Below are 22,550 nucleotides of genomic sequence, written 5' to 3' on the forward strand. Positions count from 1 at the left end.
ATGAATAAGATAAACATCAAACAAAGAAGATTATTCGCTATCTGGTTGGTTTGTCGTGTGGAGACTATATAAGTGAACTCAAGAAACAAATGTGCTCCTATACGGAACAGCCACCCACGCTGTACCTGCACATGTAGTATATGATGCTAGGGTGAGAACTCGTCATGCAGAAATAACGCCACTAAAAGATCCCCACATATATTTGGGAAAATGCCCACACAAGATAATAAGTTTGAACCTACGACTACAGACATAATCTTTCTAATCTCGCATGAAATATCACTCCTTTGTGGATATGAACCAAGGTCCATTCAAACAACATTATATTTACAAAATTTACGGCTTAAACAAGTTTTCTTAGTGCCTCGTTTCCATCTACCGCCCTACCATTATAAACAAAGTTAAATAAAGTATGAGAGAAAGAGGGGATGAATGAATGTACCCTCGCACATGCTTGTCTCGCCTGCGGGAAGGAATTCCAGCCCTCGTCTTGTATTTTAAAAATGGCTGCGAGCCTCCCCACTGTGCAGGCAAGGTAAACGACCTCTAAGGCCTGGGCCGTGAAGCACCCTCACACAAACAAAACAAAAACATAACCCAGTTTCAAACATGCAGAGCTCTACTCTACCTTAACCTTGTCTCAACACATGACGAAAATCGCCACAATAAATGAGTGAGGAAATCAACATACGTGTCTGCACTATCCAACGTCCGTGACAGACCGCCCTGGGTCTCGATTCGACCACCTGGAGTATTACACATGTTATACATATCCATCTCGCCGTCCGCCTAAGCGACGTGTTCAAGTTAACCCTCAAGTCATGGGTTAAAGCCCTAATTTGACATAGTACAAAGGGTCGCAAATATCTGTGACATCGCCTACGGGTTATACCCATTACCCTCACATTCAATCCAACACCATATAAACATGGAGTAAACAATTAAATCCAGGCCGCATACGTGCTCTACATTGTGCAGACGTATTCCCCTCCCAGCATAAGGGTACGCTATCATGATTAACCTATAAATACAAGCAGATATCGACAGATGCCGGGCACTAAGAAACATTGATCTAAGCTCGTGCCTAAGCTTCCCTACGACTACTATCATATGCTACCTTAATCCTTGCTTACCTATAGACAATAAAATTACAATTGTGTATACCTAACCTAAATTATATAAAGGAAACATCTTAATAAATGGCCTAATGGGCCGTAATACTACTCCTTACTATTTTTACAAACTAATCACCGTATTTCTGCATAACAACCCCCCAACCCTACACATATATATTAATTATTGTTCACTTATCTATCATCTTGGAGACCTCTTTCTTCCTCCGTCAGGGTTAAGCAATGCCTGCTCAGCCCATCATGGTAGCGATGTGGTCCTGGGTCGATCCTCTGCGTCCAGTCTCCATGGGTTGCTCGTTCATGAAGCCGTCTTCTTGAGGGATGACTCGTTCATGAGGCCTTCTTCTTGAGGTTGTGGTCGGCAGGTCTCGTATCACACGTCTCTCGAAACACAGCACGAGTCTTCACTGGAATGAAATGCCTAATTTATTAACAGCACAGCATTCCCGGTACTTTTCTTTAATTTTCGATGCAAAAATCAGTACTGGCGATCCGCGACGTTAAAGTCATCGTTCCCCTTCAACTACTTAATCGCGCACGAATGTATATAGGCAATATCTACTATCTGAAATCAACAACTTAATCAATCGAACAAATTGTCACTATCTCATGCTTGACTGATTCATACCCATACGTATAGCAGGAATAGCATAAATGACTTTAGTTTATACTTGCACTTCTTCTGCACCTCACACTATATTTGCGTGGTTACCCGTACCTCTTCATGATGAAGTCTACACGTACGGCATCGTCTACAGTCAGTTAATTAGGCACTTGCGACCTCACTTGTAAAGCGTCTAAATACAATCATGCGATTGAATAGTTACTGGAAAGTTTATGAATCACCGATTCACTGAATAAACATTAGCACAACCGTATTAAAGTAATCACCATCTTTGTCATAAACAAAGGTTTCTGGCGCGAGCATCAGCAGAACGCGACACACACGGACAGCGATCTTATCATGGACTGATCACCTCCTTCCACCTTCCTTGCTCTTATAGAATCCAGGAACCCACGCGACTCGCTGGGAAGTCCCGGGAAACAACTTGAGATTGGCATGTGGCCTCGAAACATTTTCTCACGGCAGTCGGCCTCCCACGTAGTTATTTATTCAACTATATATTGATAGACTTTGAGGTGTCTATGGCTTCAGAAAATTCTGTCACCGATTCCCAACCTATTACTTTCTTGTAAAACCTTCAAATATAGGAGTTATGCCTCAATTTCCATAGCGTGGTGAGCCTGTCAGTTCCCGCTGAAATTCTCTGTTAAGGTGGCACGTCTCTCCCCCAGACAACACCCATCTCTCTTTCTTTCTTCCTCCTATATTCTTTCTTTATCGCACACGACCACGCCTTGCCTCGGGAATCCCCTTCTCGATTCCCGCTCTCCATATAGCATCACGCCCTCACAGTTAGCGTCCTGTTGCGCATTCTTTTATCAGCGTTAAATATCCATTCTTATAACCAACAGAATGGTACAATAACATATTATGAAACATAATTTGGAATTATGGATGGAAGTCGAGGTGGGGGGGGGGTTGTAGCCATTCCAAAGGAAAACAACAAGTGGCACAGTAGACAGTTGAGAACAATAAACCAGACTTAAAATGGCACACTAGTTGGAAAAGGTTCGCCATCCCTGCGCCTAGGCTGTAATAGTACATTATACAACAAGCCTATAATGCCAATAATTAACCCTAGAATGCTTACCTGTTTCTGCTACTCACGAACGCTTACCTGGGGTGATGCGTCACCCCATTAGTTTCTTCCCTGTTTCTCAGGTATATGGACATATTTTGTCTATGCACTTGCATGTAATTTACACATAACCTATAGAGCAGTAGGATATGATCCGTGAAGTTAAATATAAATAACAAATACAATCAATGCACTAGAAAATGTACTTCGTTTTAATCTACTAAAATTCACATCTGCAAAATGCTTAATACTTCAAATAGTATTAGGCACCCTAAAAAAGGTGCCATGCCCATAAACTCTAATTGTGGTAACTATAATAGTATATGCCAAAGCATACTGAAACACAATATTGGGAAATAGCAGTCTGAAATTCAAGGGACAAAAGAGACACAAATGGCTCTACTCGTTTCACAGTTTCCTTGCACGTAAGTCCTGCATTCTAAATGTACCTCTGGTAAATTGAACACAAGTCACATTTTCATCAGTAAACGAATTATTTGTTACCACACATGACCATTCCTCCCCTTCAGAACTCTCCCAGGAATGTCAGTTTCACCGTCAGAATCCTCTGACGCGCTAATTTCAGTAGGGTTATGGGAATCCACCTCAACATAACCTTCTCTCTTACTTTCCTGAAATTCACTGTCATTTTCACCTTTACTTTCTTCATCAAGGATGGCGAGAACCTTATCAGTAAAGTTAGTGTCCGTCACACTAATTTCCATTATAAAAAAGGCTATTACTTCTAATGCGGTAAACAATATATCCCAAAAGTAAACGCTTACCGAGGTGGCTTGTAACCCCACCACACGTCTCGATTCAGTTACACTCAGCGTATGCCTACGCAACATTTATGGTGTCACTCAGCTTGCCTTTATTAGAGACTACTGAGAAAGGGAGAGACCAATGCACAAGTGCAGCCACGCAAAGCACAATAAAAGAACACGGTGGGGTGGCGCGAAGCGAGTTTTATAATTTCCATACGAGTGTCTTAATTACCATTATAGGCTAGCTGCATACGACCATTTATGCTCCACGATAATTATAACTCGAGTTTTTAAATATTCATAAATATCTGTCGAGATGTCGCTTGACAGTTGAGTTTGCTGAACAGAACCAGGGGGGTGACACTTCATAGGGAGCGTCCGAAGCAGTTCTGAGATGGGCCAATCGATCTCCACCAACTAATGAAAACTAAAATTCTCTTCTAGAGGGTTAATTTAGAAGGCAGAGGTTGGCATTACACATTCAGTTGCGTGGTACAGCAAATTCAAAACCAACACCGTTATCGTTGCGCGCGAAGGGACCTTGGTCGAGGGTATGTAATAGTACTTGTTAGACGAAAATTTGTTGAGATTCTTTCGCATTGAACAAGATTTGTGATCCAGTGTTTTGAGAGTATGGTGCGAAATTATAATTATGCGCGTTCTTAGTGTGAAGAAATAGTATTATGATTATGAACGTACTTCACATTGAACTACCTAGCTGTTCCGGGTAAACGTCTGTGTGATTGTGCTTCTTACCTGCTGTTTGGAATAAATAAATTCAAAATATAAACTGTGTGCATTATGCTGTGTTTTACTTTCATCCTTTCCTTCTCGTGTTTTCCATTCCCATATATAAAAGTCGTGAGAAGCGTTCAACGAAAGAATGAGGTTATGTTAGATCGTGATTTAGGCAAGTATGGGCGTTTTGGGGTTTTATATGAATTGCATTAACATTTTCAGTAATCAATGTTGCATTTATCACTTAATAGATGTAAATTTACATTAAAATGCGAACGGTGAAACAACGATACAAGCAAGCGTTATAACAGTATAGCCAACATACAAATACGGTAATTACAATTTACTTTTCAAGTAAAAGATACGAGAGAAGCTTTATATACAACTCTCCTACCGAAATACAATCATTATCTCTATCACAATTAAAATTTTAACAAAGTAACAACTATCATCATCGTGTTTACTACGAGGTACTATCGTGGGATTTATTTCCTTATGTTGGCAGAGAGAAAGTGGCCAGTGTAGCTTCCATGACCTGTTTTCTCAGCCAACTTTATTATACAGGAGTGACGGATCTATTTCTCTTATATGATCCTTGAACAGAACGCAGAGTGCATGCGCTGGATTATTGATTTTCCGTGAGTGGATCATAGACCTTGACAATGTCATATGTTTTCAAAGCTTTGGTAGAAGGTTATCAAAACCTAGCTTTATTTCAAATACAAATTGTTTATTGTACAGTTGCTGCAGTGAAATTGCGGGAATGTGCGTGTGGTTGTGGAATATTGGCAGTAGAAGGTGCATTGATGTTAATATGTGTGTCCGACATGTTTGATTTTGGAAACAAGTGCGAAGCTAGTGCGCTGAGCGCAGGTGCGATGCTATCCTTACCTAATTGGTCGAGCAGTAGTATCATAATGAAAATCTGAACACTGATTGGTGGAGAACCTGTATCATAACGAAACGTGAACTATAGTGAGCCTCATTAAGATTCAGTTTTCTGGCATATAATATTTATATTTCGGCATCGTTGAGCATAAATAATTTTATAAACCCTGGAGGATATGGAAGAGAAGGCCTAAAAGCTAATTCTACCGAGCGAGTTGGGTGTGCGCTTAGGATCGTCGCGTAGCTCTGAGCTTGCATTCGGAAGATAACGGGTTGGATTGCACCGTTGGTAACCCAGAATATATTTTCCGTGGTTTACAATTTTTATATTACATAAATTCTAGGGCAGTACCTTATTTAAGGCCACAGACGCTATCTTCCCAACCCTAGCAATCGCAAAAGAAGTTCCCAAATAGGCCTATCTACGTTATTAGTTGTGGTCCTATCAACAAATACTAAATACAAAATGTTATAGAATATATAGTTTACAATAATTTATGAGACATACATTTTTAATAATAATATTATTATATTATTGTAATAATGTTTACGTCCCACTTAATATGATTTTTCGGGACAGCTATGTGCTGGAATGTTGTCCCGAAGGAGTTCTTTTACGTGCCAGTAAATCTAGAGTATTTGGCCACATTATTATACTCAATGACCTTTTTAAGGATTATTTTCACTTGGCGCGGTAATTCTTGGATGCATGTAACCGCATACTCATTGTTGATGCTTGCATTTTATGACATGCTATTCTTCACAATAATGTGACTTTTGAAAACTTATTATATCTACAGATTTCCGTCTCTTTTAGTTCAGTACCTTTATGCGTACTTTACCATTAACATATGAGGCAATAATTCCCGCATTATTTGTATCAGATATGTGTGGTTTTTTTTTTTTACAGCTGATGAACTTCCACAGTTTGTTTTGCTGTGTTTTAGATATTCACACAAAATCTGTGTTGGTAACAGGAATTGTGTGAGATAGCAGTGGTTTTAAATGTGTTACGCGGAAAATCAGGTAGTGTGTTGATAACAGAGTTATGGGGAAGTCTAAGTACCTTATGGATTTGCGCCTTTTTTCTTACTGTCGGATGTCTTTCCTGAGGTCAACCCTATGTGGAAAGATGAATTCAATACTGTGTGTTTCTGTGGTGGTTAGTAGTGTGGTGTCTTGTATGTAAAAGAATAGAAGTGTGTTAAGACGAAGGCAGACACCCAGTCCCCTAACTAAGAGAATTAACCATACGCAGTTAAAATCCTCGGCCCGGCGCGGAATCGAACATATGGTCCTCTGAACCGAAGACCAATACGCTGACTACCCAGCGAAGCAGCCGGACTGGAAGTACCTCATTAATTCACATGAATTTTCATTTTATATCTACCTTTGTAGACCAATGCTCTCCGATTTCCATTTATGAAATGTCTAAGATTTATAAAAGAATGGCATTCTACGAAAGACATATGGTGTTCGGGATTGAGATACAGTGCCTGAGAGTGCGGGACAATACAAACAACTGAGCTGTGTGAATAGAATATGTATGGTTCGACCTTGACACGTCACAAGCCTGCGAATTGTCCGGTATTTCCTACGAAAAGCACGTTCTTGCTTGTTCACCAATACCAAATTGTCCGCGTTACAATAGCCTTAGCACATTAACATGTACTATACAACTCTTTGCAGTATTACCGAGAGATTTATACGATTCTGATTAGAATAATAACTCAATGGTAATTATGTGTTTAAAGAAACATATAGTAGTAGCATATTGTCTTTCCGTCGCCATGAATAAAGCATGTTCTACAATGTCTATGTGTATACGTCTGTCTCTCAGGCACCATACTCTCAAGAGTTAGAAGATTTATTGTAATTTCTAAAAACAATTCCCGGCAAAGTTCACGGCAGAATCTCTCTTTTCATGTGAGAGATTTTATACAGAATATTGTAGTCTCATCTTCAGCTCGAGAGATTTATCATTCACAAGTAGATGCATTACGGACGACACTGCTCTATTATGCGTGGGTAATGACTTCTCCATTTACCTGTTTAGTTAAGTAGATTTGACATCGCCTTCCACTCTCCATGAGCTTGATATTAGTGTATGATTGAGAAGAAGTTTTCGATATTGTGGTGGTACTTGTGTAAGATCCACAAAGCCTTACTATTAAGTTTCTGGATGATATGAAGTTAAAGATCAAATACTAAGTACATTTTATCCTTGTATCCTGACTCTGACAACGGCAGATGTGGTTATTTCTGATATATCCTTTAGAGCATTTTTTTCAAAACTGGAACAAACAGATATCTTATCTAGTCGTAAACGTTCGTGTTAAGATCTTGGAAGTAACTTTCGAGTTTATCTCCATGTAATATTATATAGATGTAAACTAAATAATCTATTTTGCTCTTCTAATCACAGTGAGATGTAGCTTGTGAACATTTCCTACCTGCTCTGTTTCATTTTTCGAACCCATATGCTATTATCTCACTGATATGGTCGGCTGGCTTACCAGACAGACAGGTAATACCACCCTTTGTCTTGGTGAGGGAAGTAACGGAAAACTACCACACTTTACATTTCCTCAGTATTTAAGTGGGGACTTGATTGTGTGCGACAGACGGTGGTGGACTGCTTGGAATCCAACCATCGTTAGGGCTAAGTATTCAACATACATACAGTAGGCCTATGGAATGGCTGGATTACATGTGTTTCTCTTATCTTCGTATACTTCAACAGACTGCTTAATATGTCTGGTCGAATATGAGTGAACACCAATTTACCACTTTCGATTGCTTTCTCAAGAATCATGTATTTCTTGTAGTGCTGAAGAGATTAGGTGATCGTAGAAAATACTATTGGCAGCTTAGAAGTGCAAATAATAGCATAGACTGTGAACACACAATAATTGATGCGATGACCAGATAATAATACTAACTTCGTGGACGAATAATTAACTAACCATAGAAGTGTTGCGTAATTTAAAACATAATTTCATCAGCCTGCAGAAGTGGATGATTTATGTATGAATGATGCAATATTGACACTATGGGGCATTGTAAAAGCAAGAACTCACACTAACTCGTCCTTCCGTACAGTAGAGAGTGTGTGTTCTGTCACATCATAGAGTTACATGCCGGCGGTTGGACGTTTCACGTTATTATCCAATATATGATACGTAGAGCGGTGAAATGCTGAAAGCAGTGCCTATGTGAGACCACTAACACGTGTCCGTAAGACTCAAATTAGCACGGACAGACATGTCAAACAAAAAAAATTACTTAATGGAAGAAACATAATCAGACTCCATCATAACTATGTAAAGGGTAGCCTACAATAGCATGAGGGAATCTCTTGGTTCCAATAGCATTGGGAGATAGCTGCTAGAAGGATAAATGGAGATGAACCTTCTCACACACCAGCTTCAATTGTCACTACATCATCGGTGGCTTCATTTAGGGTGGTAATGGGTACAGGAAGCATGGCGTACACAGAATGCCATCAATTCCCATTCACTGGTGAATTCTGTAATGAGTAACGATAATATTGTGCTGGTATAGACAAAATCCGAGAAACTGGAGCATCCTGCTTTCGATACTGAAGCACACAAGCATTTTACTCTTGTGTCTACTGTACAATGGTATGGTAATCTTCACTGCAGGAGTCAGATTTCGGAGTTACTGACCTCGTAAGTGTCGCCTCTCACAGGCAAATAAGATTTACACCAAAATTCAAAGTTGATAAACAGCTCGAAGAAATCATCTATAAACGAAGGATAATAACAAGGGAGTAGCTTACCATCCACACACTTTGAGATAATGTCGACGACATGGTTAGGACATGGATGGTTTTAGTTAAACCTGGGATTAAAACGGTACCTATACAATAAATAGAATATTATTTACTGACGATCAGACGTTTCCTAGGAAAATGAAGGTCAACTTCAGGCTGCCGTTTATAAACATATACATATTAAACATTTACACAATCTTAGGTCTCTACTTCAAAAACAAAAACTATGGCTTTCAAAGGCAAGCATCGTACCCGAACCAAAATTTTTGTGGATGAAAAAATGTTAGAACAAACGCCCCGCTTCAATTATCTAGGTTGTAACGTTTCGTTTAATGACGATAGAAAAATTATCATGAAATTGTTCAGATTCGAACAAATATTTGGCGTTCTAAAATTAACCAGCAGAAAAATGCAGTTTAAATTTTATACAATTACGGGATTACATACGGCATTGTATGGTTGTGAGATGTGCGTCCTACCCCGGAAAGATTACCGACCTACGTCAGATGCAGAAATGACGTACTTTACAAGAATTGATGATATCGGACATGACTTACTGCGTCAGCTCACTTGGTCACTGTATCAACAGCTATAGAGAGGAAAGGGGGAGAACAACTTCTTCAGAGAGAGCATTCAAAACTTCCTAGAATTCTTTGGAGTATAAGTAAAAATGAAGATGAAGTCAAACTGGTCTTTGAAAGACTAATCCGTGTTAGATAATTATCATTACGATGGCGATGATTATTATTATTATTATTATTATTATTATTATTATTATTATTATTATTATTATTATTATTATTATGATCGTGGTGGTGGTGGTGGTGGTGGTGGTGGTGGTGGTGGTGGTGGTGGTGGTGGTGAGCATGAGTTAACATTAGCTAAGAGCAGTATAGATCAGAATATACTGTGCATAAATAGCGGTTCGCTGATGATCTGATTTCTTCCAGAGAATTTGGTAAAATGCAACAGCCCATAATGAAGATATGTACGAATATATCGAGTATATAATATTTATTCTATTTAATTAAGCTGAATAATTTCTCAGATATTAATATATGTGCTGTAATTATATATCTGATAATGGCATCATCCCCAATCTCCATGCATTTGTCTAGCTTCCTCCTGTATATGATGGGAAATTAGTCTCCATTTGTCAATGCTGGGATACAACTATACGTATCCTTCCACTAAAACGAAGGTTTGTAGGCGGGGGCTGACTGACCAGAGCACCTGTCATAGCCACGCGGACGATGACGAATAACAGTGAAAATGAGAGTGATTTGGCTTGAAAATGTTGGAGGTCCAGCGGATATTACTGTAGCGGTCCAAAACAGCTGATACGCTATGAAGCAAACTGGCGTACTGTTATGTACCTGATAACTCAACCACTCTTTTGAACCAGATCCCTTCCCCAGATTTGTCTTCAGTCTATAGATTTTCAACCTATTCCTCACATACGACTTCTCGTATTATTTCTCTGTTTCTGTATACAGGGATGTCACAAGTGGAGGACTGCTGGACTCGTTTTCAAATGCATGCCTTTCAAGCCCAGGTAAAGCAATACAGAGAGGATATTTAACGACTAATCAATTTCTAAAGGTCTTGATATTCCGGTATGCAAGGAATCCTCATCTGGAAAGAACTTCTTTCTTAATCTGTTTATTGTCCAGGGTTGGCTTTTCCCTCGGACTTAGCGAGGGATCCCACCTCCACCGCCTCAAGGGCAGTGTCCTGGAGCTTCAGACATCGGGTCGGGGGATACAACTGGGGAGAATTACCAGTACTTCGCCCAGGCGGCCTCACCTGCTATGCTGAACAGGGGCCTCACGGGGGAATGGGAAGATTGGAAGGGATAGATATGGAAGGGGGAAGGAAGCGGTACCATCCCGGCATTTGCCTGGAGGAGAAGTGAGAAACCACGGAAAACCACTTCCTGGATGGCTGAGGTGGGAATCGAACCCACCTCTACTCAGTTGACCTCCTGAGGCTGAGTGGAACCCGTTCCAGCCCTCGTACCACTTTTCAAATTTCGTGGCCATACTTCTGTCTTTCTGAGAGCGGCCATTTCATGCGTCCGGCTGTCTCGTGGGAGCGAGCTCACCGTGTCACGCCAAACCGCAAGCTCGTGAAATACCGTGACTCTTCGGTGGACTTCGAATATTCAACAATTTTTCATATTCAAGGAATTCTTCGTAACGAGAGATTTTGGCAACACAGTAAATCCTGAAATAAAGAATCTAACTATATTCTTAAACCCCACGTGAAGACAGAACCCCCAGGGTAAATATAAATGCAGTTAAGCCTAGAGACAAATCCGCGTCAGATCCGCGGACTAGTGACACTTGCCAAGGTCGATGAATGAAGAAAACCCGCGAAACGCCCGGGCAAAAATAATTTATTTCGCCTGTTGCGAGTATGGGAAAATTACGAAATTAACACAGAAATGAACTGTAAGTCTGTCCGAAGTCATGGAACGAATTTCAGGAAAATCGGTCTATTGGATGCGGAATTAGCATATTGCATAACCAAGCTCCATGGTGTGAGGAGCGTCACCCCATAGAGTATAAAAGAAACCTCCCTTCGTATATTTCTCAGTGTGTCTGTCTGGTTTCTGAAGCAGCGGAGCCCCCGTCGCTCGTCAACAGAAAAGTGTAAAAATTTGATCTCCAAATAACTTACTACATGTTCGTGGCTATGGTTCAGATCTAATGTTAGGAATGGAAGATGATAAAAAATTTCTGAGCTGCCGCTAATGAAACTTTGAAGGTTTAGAAATTGAATTTCTCTTGATATTCAGTGTGTGTCTGTTAAAGACGAGTTTGAAGTTAGCTACTGTGTCTGGTTTCTTATCTGTTGGAACACCTGGCCGTAGTCTTGTGGACGCAGTAGATGTGGTCATTTGAGCAGAGTGTTCGTCGCTTGCTAAACCTTTGAAAGTGCGTTGGATAGTGTTGTGTAATTTAATATATATTTATAAAGAAGATGTATAACCTAGCTATGGTAGGCTAGACGAGAGGTTTGCTGGCTAAATGCAGCCAGAACTCCAAGGATGACGGCTAAGATCACAGGTCTGTAACCTTGTGTCGGGGTGATATTTTGTAATGATCAAGAAAATATATTTTTTGGTCAGCGTGTGAAAATCTTTAGTTTTGTAAAAATTCACATCAAGAAACTATAAAATGCGACGTTTAAATCTTGTGTTAATGTTCTTTGAGATATTGATGATGATGATGATGATGCTTGTTGTTTAAAGGGGCCTAACCTCGAAGTCATCGGCCCCCTTTGAGATATTGTCCGAAGTGAGAAAAATTAGGAAGGTGGCCATGATAAGTAGTCGTGGCGATTGTCTTAATTTCGAATATCGTTTGAATTCATAAATTTTGTATCGAAATAATAATAATAATAATAATAATAATAATAATAATAATAATAATAATAATAATAATAATAATAATGTCTAACGCGGGACAAATTTTCCTATGTTAAAAGTGTATTTAACAAGTATGTTCTACAAGGATTGAGGGCGTTTAGAAAAATTGCAGCAAAATTCGATAAAGTTATGTTTTATTCATGGGAAGTAAAATTTTGTAACATAGTGTATGTCGATAATATGGAAAATCACGGTGTGTTGTTGTATTCTCGAGGTCCGAAAGTTGTAGTAACAGTAAAATTAAAAAGGTGTATTTTTATAAAAGTTGTTTTCACAAGAGGATTGAGATTCGAAAAGGGTCTTGAAATATAAGAAAAATGGATTGAGAGTGAAGAATTTATATATGTGGAGATGAGAGTGGTAGAAATGTTGAAGGCAAAAGGGAGCCTGGATTTTACGTAATACCGCCATGAGAAGGCGAGGAGAATGCATTTTTGAGACAGGCTATATTTGCCGAGGAAGGATTTTTGAGACAGACTGTATATTAAATGTGAGATTTATGTGGCAGGCTGTAGTATATTCCGCTAACAATCCGAAAGCTGGGACCTGGGGAAGGTCGGTCCGAGATAATTATTGTGTGAAGCACAGTAAATGTCAAATAAGATCCCAAGTGAAAAACGATTTTGGTAAAGATGGTAACTCTTGGTAGTAAAATTTCAAGTGACTAGTTACGTAAAGTCAGTAATAAATATTAGAATAATATGACCTCAAGTAGAAAAGAGCATTGTGAATACATGGTTGGTGTTGTTTGACTGTAGTGACGACTTTCCAATTAGTAAAGTTCATAAATTACAAGGCGGTAATTTATCAGTAAATCGGAGCATTTGTGAAATGAGATATTGGACGTTAAAGCGATATGTTTGACTGTGTAAATTTATTGAATTTCGTTTCACTGGATAGTCATGGATATGAATGTTTGAAAAATGACGGTAGGCGATTGGAGGGCCTCACCCTAAAATGATAGTATGTATCCCTGCGGTGGTGATGATTATTAATTTTGACGACATCCACTAAATGTTAAACGGGTGTGCGAAGTCTATATTATTCTTTCCTAAACTTCATTGCGCATGCTGAGATCGTGTTTGAGTTGGGGGATTGTTCGCCACGCAATATTTATTTTCAAATTCACGTTTTTTTGTAACAACATAGAAACTTATTGCCTATTTCGACTTGTGTTCGTTCCGTGGCAAGAGTTGTTTCGTTGTGTGTTAGTAGCTTCGACCAGATTTACAGTTAAAAATATCAGAGTTTGTTTGAATTTACGATTTCGCCTGATATGCTAGGGGAAGCACATACGACAATGTTTCCGCCCGACAATAGATTTAGGACTTCACAAGTTATCCTAGGAGTATACTGATGATGAGACGCCCTAGTTCACGCTCAACGATAGAATTAGGAAGGTACGTGTACATAGAGGTTATTGTTAGGGTGTACAGATGTTAAGTAGGCCCGACGATAGGTCTGGGAGGTCAGCTGTACATACTCAAGTCTTAGATTAGATGTTTTTGCGAAGTGACCTGGGCAAAGGTAGTGTCTACAGTAAAATACGAAATGGGAAGAGTGTCAGCTTGGTAATAACGAGGCCAAACTTGCGCGCAGCCTTCAACAGCTGGAAGGTGTTTATTCAAGATTATAGAATCACTAATGGCATGCATAATGAGGGTTGTCCAATATTGGGTACTTAGCTAACGGTGATTCAATATTTTACTGTAGTTCTTCATGCGTGTTTGAGTCCAAATAACTTCGGTATTTTATTTTATTTTACGGACCTAAATGTTTTGTCGCTATGATGTCCATTTTTGCTTTGGCAGTGTGCATGTTGACACTCAACGTATTAGTGTGAGACTTGAGTTACGAATGTGGATTCGATTCGTCAGCCAGTAATATATTTTATTTTTGATCCTTGTCGTTCTTTCATTTTTATACGTAGTTGAGTTCGATCAATTGATAAATTGTAGGTAGTGTGTTGGGACAAACAATAAGTAGATGGATCTGTGATGGTAGTCGTTGTTAAGTAGGAAAGAATTCTGTAATTTGTATATTTTTTTCTTTGTGGACTTGTAATTTTATTAAGCGTAACGTAACCATTCATAACCTGAAAGTCGGTTTTATGATAATATTTTTCAAGTGATTTACCACTTTTTAATTAACTTCAGCGTTTAGCATTTCTTCTAAATGCGTGATGAATAAGTGTTTCCTGCATTTCGCAGTTTTGTTCCTTCAGAACGACGTAACTTAAGATCGTGTTGTTGTTGGTTCCTTCTGAACAGCTGTTTGGGCTATGCACGTTTAGCATCGGGATTATTTTATCACTTAAGGGTGTCATGAAATGACAAATACATGGTGGAATTTTGTTTCAATTGTGAATGCTGCTGTTAACTTGTAGTGAACACCATGCTTTCCAATAATATTTCGCAACCTATCCAAAGCAACTGATAGTCAATTTGGTTCGATTAAAGGTCCATTCGGCGGATGTTCCGTATCCGAAATGGTATTAGACTGGTGGATAACCTTAATTGAGAGTAAATCAGGCGTTCTACTTGGTCAGATTTTCCACGGATCGAGTGGATTAATTCTCAGTTATCGTTTGGATTAATAGGTGCCCGATTTTTCAGGTTTTCCTTTCACTTGTTTTGTTTCGCCGTCCACTAATTTATGATATTCCTACTTTCACCGAAGCAAATTCTTCGATATTGTAAAAGAAAATATAGACGCTATGCAATGTGACTGTGTTGAAACATTTCATAATTAATAATTAATTGTTGATCAAGGATTTATATTTAAAAAATTGTGCCAATAAGAATTTAATAAAAGTTAGTAAGCACATATTTGCTCCTCATTTCAAGTAGTTAGGCTCTCTTCTGAACTCCATCGTTTGGTTAAGATCGTGACCGAAACATTCCCGCAATGACCCCAAGATTTAAGGGTTCAATATTGCTCTACTGAAGCAGCTGTGGCCGACCAACGATGGAACAGTAAATCAAGGGTTCAGTCTGATGATATCGCAGTCACGTGCCACTCCATACTCTTATCTTGGCCGGGCCGACCACAGCAACAATTTCACCATTACTCAATTACAGAAATTGCGTAGCAAAAATCATCAATACTTTGCCGGAATAACCTATCAGCTGAAGTTTTTAAACAGTGCCGGTGGGAATAGGTGAGGAATTTTTTATACAACATCGTATGATGAAAAATTTAAGGTTCAGACTCGCAGTGAAACGAAAACTTAGTTTTAGTAAAAAATGATAATAAATGTTGTGGTGTATATAGAAGTGAGCCTTATCAGAAATAATGACATTATCCGAATTCGGAAAATCTAAGATGACATCAAAATTAATTGACGTTAATAAATACTGGCCTAAGGGGCAAGAAGACGAAATACGGAGAATGCTACGTAACGGTAGGTCACGACCTACTATGATAGTTAATTATATGTCTATTCGTAGCAACGATAGGCCTCAGACTGCTGAATTAGTTCATTTTTTTAATGTCACGTTGTAGTTACACTGACTTTCTAAGAGTCATGGAATAGGGGGCTAGTATCGTGTAGGCCTTCCTCCAATTCGGCAGAGTGCAGTAATTTGTGGCGGCATCGATTCCACGAGTGGAAGAAACACTATGGAGAGATTCTGACCCATGTCATTTGGATAGCTACTCACAGATTCCTGCTGTTTGTAGGTTCAAGGTCTTGGGTGTGAATGGATCGCACCACCAGGTCCCATAAATGCTCGTCAGGGTTCATATCAGGAAAATGAGGTTGCTACAACAGTCGTTGAAACACTCCAGAACGTTCCTCGAACCAATTCTGGACAACTTGTACCTGAAGACACGGTCCATTATCATGATGGAATATCTCATCGTTGCAGTGGGGGAGTACTTGAAGTCCAAGAAGGACTGCAAGTGATCACCAAGCAGTTAAACGTTACAGTCACTGGTCAACGACCTGTTCATGTGGATCGGCAGATCATCCCATGTCAGGTGAACACTCTTATGGAGCTACCACCATCTTGTATGGTGCCTTTTTCACAACTGGGGTCCGTGACTTCATGGAGCTTGCAACATATCCGAACCATACCATTGGCTCAAAACAACCGGAACAGTGACTCATTGGACCAAGCTACATGTCGCCATTCCTCCAGGGTCCAATTAGCAACGTCATGTGCCCAGGGGAGACGCTGTGCTTGGTGTTGTGGTGTTAACAAGGGCACTCTGGTAGGTTGCTGCACTGGCCTGCTGGATGTGCGTGCGGTAGGACTACCTTCTGCGTTGAATGTGGTTGTGATCTGAGACAGTGTGGCTTGTTTGTTACCACAGACAAGTCTTTTCAGACGCCGATAATCGCGATCACTAAGCAGCCGCTGTCGCTTACTGCGCTATTCACTTGTGGGCGGTAATGCCTTCCATGAAGTATTCCCGATACACACGTGATACCGTCAATCCAGGAATTCTAATATTCGTATGACTTTGACAATGGAGTGTCCCAGTCATTTGGACCCCACCATCATGCCCCGTTCGAAGGACGATAATTCACGTCGCCTAGCCACGACCAGCACAGACGGTATTTACACTCACTCTCGATATGTCAGATCACACCTAATACAGGTCTGGCCACTTCCAAGACGTCAAGGTAACTTTACCTTTAAATACTGCTATCCAAATGATGTTTGGCATGTCAGTATATTTAATTTTTTACCCGAATGACTACACATGTTATAAAACATTATAAACCTAGCAGTTACATATATGCTTATAACACAGAGAAGTCCATCATGTCACCTCGATGTGCACGATATGTTTGATCGTCTGACGTACTGCTTGGCAACTGCAAATGGTCTGGTGGTCTGATTCCATTAATTGAGAAATATCTGCGTAATCCGTGGTTCGTGCGTATCCTTCAAGGTTATATATTTCATGATTGGTTCCGTATTGAATTAAGATTACATATAATTTAAAAAGTTTATTCCACCTACTCAATACTGTACAATAATTGCAATGTCCTGTAGGTTGAACGTTGCTCACGTCCGAAGGTTTAACGTTAAATTTACTTGCACCTGACCCTGTGTGGTGCTGAGTAGAAACAATTTCTGGTCAGCCAAACGATCCCAGTGATCTGCTGGCCTTAATACAAATGAACTCAAGTAAATAGTCATTTTCAGGACTTTACAACTAGAAAAATTGGTTCAAAACTCCACACTGACAACTGAACGTTTGGTAGTGTTAATTATATCTCACCGTGTCTTTCTCTGTCTTGTGGCAGAGAGACCATATCGTCGCTTCACCGGTAAAACGTTGTATCCCACAATACTCTTCCTATCCATTATTCTCCTTAAGACTGGTCACGCCTCCCAGCCACATATGGATACCCAGTCCATCAGAACAATGTCCGTTGTGTTCGTTTTCCTATGTCGACGATTAAACGAAAATGAACTTTACATGCATTATACACTAGGAGTGCGTAAATACCTAATGCAAACGTACATTCCTACAGTACGGTACTGTAAGGGTCATTTTCCTTTACACAGGGGCATAGGAAAATGAACACAACAAAATGTGTTCTGATGGACTGCATATCCATACGTGGCTGGGAGACGTGACCAGTCTTAAGGAGAATAATTGATAGGAAGAGCTTTGTGGAATACAACCTTTTGCCGGTCGAGCAACGATATTTTAAGATAGATTAGTTTTGTTCGGTTGGTTTAAAGTGACTGATTCTACGTGTCTGATACTGTTAAAATGTGACAACCCATTATTTAAATATAACCGTAATGCGTGTTTATTGATGGGGAAGCGGTTCATTACTATGCAGTGTCTATTAAGGGAGATAGTAGTGATCTTTTTCTTCGCTATGTTTCTCTACACATCCTAAGCAACAAGGAAAATTTCATCTTTAAACTGTTTACATAAAACAAAAATCTTTTAAAAAGAAACCTCCAAGGAAAGTTTTTTTTTTTTTTTTTGCTAGTTGCTTTACGTCGCACCGACACAGATAGGTCTTATGGCGACGATGGGACAGGGAAGGGCTAGGAGTGGGAAGGAAGGGGCCGTGGCCTTAATTAAGGTACAGCCCCAGCATTTGCCTGGTGTGAAAATGGGAAACCACGGAAAACCATTTTCAGGGCTGCCGACAGTGGGGTTCGAACCTACTATCTCCCGAATACTGGATACTGGCCGCACTTGAGCGACTGCAGCTATCGAGCTCGGTAAGGAAAGTTTAAAAATTATGCATGATTTCTTCACTTCTAGTTACAACAAACAGTGAGTCAAAGTGAAACTCATACACCACTATAACTAGTGTGAACAGAAATGTGGACAACAATATAAGTTCCCATTTTATGCATAGAACAAAAAAGGTATTTCTTGAATTATTATGTGGCCGCAGGCTAGTTGGCGCATCCCTGAACTTGCCAAGGTATAACAGATGTGTTAGTGGAGAACGTCATTATGAAACTCACGGAGTTCTAGATGGACAGGTCAGAGGGCAGAATAAATACTGTATGTTTGTGTTTCGACACCACATTCAGTTTATTTAGGATTTTTGTGGGATACAGATAAACCGCGGTGATCTCATGGGGCGTCAAAGAGGACAACTTTACAAAGAAGAAATAGAACTGATGATTTTTCATTGAAAGACAGGAAAATTGAAATTGTTAAAATTGTATGCAGGAGTCATGCAACTGTACAGAGCTTTATAAATATGTACAGTACTCTATATATATTAACGTACACGCAACATTGAAAATAAGGACAAAGTGAGTAGGTGAAAAATTGTCAACATCAGCAGGAATGTTCGATAGTAAGACAAGTGATGACAAATCCTACGATTATTGCTTCGAACCTTGCAGTGATAGTTGAAGAATATACCAACACATGATCATATTCAGAAGCTAATCAACTTATCCAAAGGAACAGTGACATCCATCAAAGACTAGGTATGAATAAACCATTGTTTTGTTAGCAAAATTATTAGGAAGAAACGTTAAGCAGCACATAGAAAAAGATTACATCTCCTGGAAGACCATAATTTTTACAGATGAATGCAAGTACAGTCTCTTCGGATCAGATAGGAAGGTTACTGTATGGAGGAAACAAAATGAGGAGAGGAAACCCAGCAATTTGCGTACAAGTGTCAAACATAGTGAAGATAGAGTAACTCACTGGAGTGCATGTCAGCTAGTGGACTAAGAGATTTGACGTTTAGGGTTTGGAACAATAGATCAAACTGTGTATCTAAATATACTGAACCCATGACCTTTGTGCCCTAAGAATTTTAAGTATGAAAAGTTACTACATTTCTGAAAATTTCTCGATATCACGGGAGTGACACGTGGCAAGGGGGTAGCTACTTTCCGTTCCACGCTCTGGGATACGTGACGTCATCCGCACGTGTCGTACGTGGAAGGATACAGAAGAAAGTTTGAGACTGCTAAGCCATTTTGGTGGGTTATTTCAGAAGAGCGCGTGTGTATAGCGTCCTCACGCGAAGTCGACAGAAAAGTAGTGCCTATCAAATGAGGTCATTTAACCAGTTAAATTAATGAATATAAATTTTAAATGTTCAGGATCACTACTGCTAGTGAGTTAACAAATACATGGTTACATCCAAAACTCTTTTAAAGACGGTTCATTTAAGTCAGAAATATTGCGCAAATTTTATTGGCGGCAAAGGGAAAATGCCTGAAGAGAGGGGGTAATGGCTATATATATAGAAGGGCCGCCATGATGAAACCCCTGCATTGTGTTATTGAATCTTGAGCGAGAGAGCTAGACTGTTCTGTAAATCAAGCGACAAAAGTAGACTAAGTCCGACGAACAGATTTTGGCTGATGTGGCTGGTGACTTAAATCCAAATGGATTTTGTTTGAGCAAAGGTAGTCTTATAAATAGGAGGTCAAGATATTGCAGAAGAAGTATAAAGCTGTAAAATATTTTTGTGTTGTAAAAGTAATTCGTGTGTGGGCAGTAACTACCATCCGTCGAGTACGATCAAGGGAGACACGTGTGAAGGGTATTTCTTTTTTTTATGTGTTTTACTTCCAGGAAAATAAACAAATATTATGATGTACAGCCAGAAATGTAAAATGGTTAGATAAAGCGACGGAAGGTCACTAGTGATCCGAAGGATGGAATCCGGCGTCGATTTAAGGTAGGTGCCTTGCCATCTTACCACCTACTATATCTTGTTTTGTGATGTCAAACTTATGTGCATTTGAAATGGGTTTTTATGACGCAGTTGGTCAACCCTATGTTTTTCGGCGAATGTCAAAATATGACGAAAGGTCATTTGTTTTATTTTCTGCTTGGATAAATTTAAAATATTGTGAGTGCCTTGTGACATGTAAAAGTTATTAATGAGGGCTTCGAAGTGATATCACGTCCAGAGTAGATCGTCAATTTCCGTGAATTTATTGCCTATATTTTTGTGATGTTAATTGAGATAATTTTATCTGACACGTAAATTTGACGTAAATAATGTAAGAAATCCATGGTTACCCATTTTCAATCGAGTGGAAGCGCGCTGTCGGGTTGAGAAAATAGAGTGGCGAATTTTCTCACGGAGTAAAACGTTACTCTATGTCCATTTAAACTGTGTCATTCTGACAATAGAAATAGTAGAATTTTGACAGTCATTTTGTGAAATCCAGTTTTGGAAAATACGAGATCATTATGCGCAGTGTTCATTATTAATGTATTTGTACGTATTAGGCGTCGTGGATTCCAAGTACTTTATTTCAGTCTTTTGTCAGTGAGAGCCGTCCAGTGGAGACGAGAGTTCAGAGTTGTCGTATGAGTTGAGATGGGATTTGTGAATCAGGTGATTGGAAGCCTATAAATGTCCCGGGATATGTATAAGCCCGAGGAAGATTTTGTGTACAGTTAGGGATGGAAAGTAGAACTAGAGAATCCATGCCGGTATTAATTTGCGACGTGTACAATTAGTGTAGGGCACTTTGAAGTATAATCTATGTGCATTTTGTTGGTCAGAAACATCGTATTTGTTTAATTATGTCGGCAAAGTTTAAAGGTTTCATTCTGAGAGGCCAGTCAGGCAGGACGAACAGATGTCTCATATCACAGCAGGGCAAGGGTCGTGTCTCGATGCCGTCAGCTAATAGGAGTTCGCAAGTCGCGTAACGGGATTTGAGTGTGTTAGAATTGTTAGAATTGAGATCACATTTCCTGGCAGTGGATATCAATAATTACGAAATCTTGTTGAAATTTTCATCCAGGAATAACGCGTGTGTTATTAGATACATTAAATTTGTTTAGTTGAGATTGTAATGTACATTTGAGACCACGAACTTAGAGTACAATGAGTAAGGTTAGCCAATTTAAGGGTTGTCCAAAATATGGAGCGATGGTAATGATGATTGTTTTGTTTGTGAGGGGCGCACAAAGCTTCACGGAAATTTTACGACAAGATATGACATCGTAATCGGTTTACCTTGTACGGCGAGTTACTTACGGTTTTGCCCTTAATTATCAGGTAATCCAAGTAGTAATAATGGTTAGTATTAAATTAAAGTGTGGTGTCACGAAACAAGATAAATACTGGAAATAAGTGATGTAATTTTTTTCCAGCTACCGACGATAGACATCCGACATGATTAAAAATGAATTACGTCAAGACTTGTGTAGGGACATGTGAAAGAAACCATTCGTCCGCGGAGATAGAATTTGTTGTTCATTAAGATTCTAAATGTATTTAATTATTAAATTCAGTGGAAACGTATTTTGAAATAACTTTAAATCAAGCGAATAACTTGGAGATGCATTCTGGAAATCTTAGTTTGTTTTCTGGGGAATCTGTAAATGTAAACGTAACGATTAAGGGGACATATACGAAGGTAATGGATTTTACTGCCACAAGGTATTTTGATCATTGTTATTCTTGCATTATTTAACTTTGATTGATTGAGCAGTAAATGTGCTGGGGTTAGTAAAGTGGAAACTTTGGTCATCAACCGATGTAACTTAAGTGTGTTTAGCTTTCAGCTTAGAAACTTGGTCATGGGGTCAGTGACTCAGAGTAGGGCATATGCCACCGTAGAATCATTTTCCTTGTGGTCATCATCCACAATGACTTTAAAG

Source organism: Anabrus simplex, chromosome 1 (assembly GCF_040414725.1).
Source record: "Anabrus simplex isolate iqAnaSimp1 chromosome 1, ASM4041472v1, whole genome shotgun sequence".
In the NCBI taxonomy this organism is placed as follows: Eukaryota; Metazoa; Arthropoda; class Insecta; order Orthoptera; family Tettigoniidae; genus Anabrus; species Anabrus simplex.